Raw genomic sequence first — 2633 nt, 5'->3', positions numbered from 1 at the left:
GGTTAGGCCACTGCAAAACGATGTCGCTGGACCAAGTGGAGGGGAATACAAGAAGCTGATTGGTGGAGAGGTCGGAAACGACATAGTTTGGCGTTAGTGGAGGGAAATGGAGAGAATGCCTAAGTGGAGAGGTTCCGCGCCGTGCAAATCCATACTTTGTTTGTTATCTATACTTATTTCATCTTCATGCATCCTTTTGTTTCCTACATTAATTTCTCATGTAATTATATGGGTTATCAATGATAATTCTTTTTTTTTACTTGAGTTATTAATAATAATTCAATCTATTCAATTTTATACAGATCTAATATTTTTTATGGCCAAATAACCCAAATTTGTATGTGTATATGTTCTCTCTCCATGTACATGTGCCTCATTTTTATTATTCTATTTTATATGAAAAGTTATATTTTTAAAAATACAAAGCAAAAGAAGAATATTTTGGGCTGGGAGAAATGATAATTTCTTGGAATAAGAGGGACTATAGATACAATCCATATATACATGTCTTATTTTTTTTATTATTTTATTTTATGAAAGAAACATTATATTTTTAAAAATACATAGAAAAGTATGAATTGTCAAAAAAAACATAATATAATTGTTTCAATAAAAAGTGGTAAAGAATACAAATAGAATAACATATCCTAATTAAATCAAATATATAATATACCTTATAAAGACGTTTCACTTATTTGAAATATAATCATATATAGTTACACGTCACCTTATGCATCACAAGAGGAGAACTTTTTAGTTGGAATCAAATTGTGTTGGCAAAACATTGAATGCATATAATTTTTTTAATGCAACAAATGCATATAATTTTATTTCTTAAAAAAGAAAATAAATTACAAAGTAAATTTACTTATTTTTATTCACCGGGATGCATACTTGCAAGAGATCAATACTCAATTAAAAGTTTCAGGCCAAAAAAAAAACCCAGTTAAAAGTATCATAATCAATTTAAAAAAAAACAGATGACAAAATTTTTCTCATATATTTACTTATTTTGAGCACTATAAAATTATTCTTGAAAAGTTAATAACACCCTCCCTTAATAGTGGAACACTGGAACATCAATATACCAAGAATGTAAGGTAAAGAAAGCCAATTATAGGGAAACTAAATACAGGGTCAAGTGATAATCATTCACAATATTAATCCCATCAGAAATGTAAATGCTCCAGGCATACATATCATCCACAACCACCCAATTTCTTCGTTCCACCAAAGCTGCAATGGCAGAGCGAGGTTCACTCTCAGCCCACCAAATCCCCCATGTCTAGTCGCTCCAAAATGTCCACGTTCTTCATAATAAATATGAACCCCTCAATTCTCTTTTTCTCTGGCTTGGTTTCGGACCATTCTCCTAAACAACACAGATTGCAAGAGAAGAGAAGAGAAGAGAAACACCATATTTATATTCTATAGAATAAAAAAATAAAAAGAAGTAAGAAGATGAATTCCAGAAACTCTTCTCTTCTCTGCGTAGCCCTCGCTCTTCTGGCTTTGTCGTCGGCCGTTAAGGCCTTCGACATCACAAAAATGCTGGCACAATACCCAGACCTTAGTTCATTCAATCAACACCTTACCGAAACCAAGCTTGCTGATCAGATCAATAGCCGTCAAACCATCACCGTCCTCGCCGTCGACAACTCCGGCATCTCCGCCCTCTCCGGCAAGCCACCGGCCACCATCAAGGCCATCCTCAGCACTCATGTCGTCCTCGACTACTACGACGAGATGAAGCTCATGTCCTCCGTTGAGAACCAACAGACTCAATTGACCACTCTCTACCAAACCACCGGGCCCACCAATAGCCAAATGGGCTTCATCAAGGTCGGCTTGATCGGTGAGGGTGAGATCGCTTTCGGCTCGCCGTCAGTGGCGCCCCCCTCGACGTCGAACTCGTCAAGACCGTCGTCTCTCAGCCCTACAACATTTCTATCCTCCAAGTCACCAGACCAATTATTGCCCTGGCATTGATGGACAATCGTCAAAATCAGCATCGTCACCGGCTTCATCATCGGCACCAAAAGCGGAGGCTCCATCATCGGCACCAAAAGAAAAGGCTCCATCAGCATCATCGCCATCTCCATCATCAGAGACACCAGCAGCAAAGGCTCCGGCTGCATCAAGGAAGCAGATATCACCATCTTCGGAGACCTCACCTTCGTCTGAGGCCTCGCCGGCACCAGAGATCTCGCCATCTCCTGAAGAAGCGGGAGCGCCATTGTCAGATGAAGCCCCAAGTGATGCTCCGGTTCCCGCCAGCGGCAGCTCTCCACGGATCCAGACGGGACTAGTATGGGCCGGACTGATGGGCTTCGTAGCCCTTTTGGTCGCTATGTAAAATGAAGCCCAAGATTGTTGGGTAATCATTATGGATGATGCAGATGTTGACAAGCGCATAGCTATTTACATTTATTGTCACTATTTTTTTTTTGGACCAAGTCTTCGTCTTAAATTTTAATTCACTTGAAATCAAATTCGTGGAAGTAAATTTCCAATTTGTGATGACGAGTGATAAACTTAAGAGCCAACTGAATGATAATAATATTTTTTATGGCAGCTTGATAGTGTACGCACAAATTATAATTACTTGTTGATCTAAATCATGTCACTATATT

General features: G+C 38.6%; 1 pseudogene; it reads left to right on the top strand.

The window, feature by feature from the left end:
* The first annotated feature begins 1461 nt into the window (after positions 1-1461).
* LOC114753773 (fasciclin-like arabinogalactan protein 3) lies at positions 1462-2356 on the top strand (annotated as a pseudogene).
* The last annotated feature ends 277 nt before the right edge of the window (positions 2357-2633 follow it).

Source organism: Neltuma alba, unplaced genomic scaffold, assembly GCF_004799145.2.
Source record: "Neltuma alba isolate B1F8T4 unplaced genomic scaffold, ASM479914v2 tig00008135_pilon, whole genome shotgun sequence".
Lineage (NCBI taxonomy): Eukaryota > Viridiplantae > Streptophyta > Magnoliopsida > Fabales > Fabaceae > Neltuma > Neltuma alba.
The sequence above is the reverse complement of the archived record's forward strand: the minus strand, read 5'-3'. Positions and strand labels throughout refer to the sequence as shown.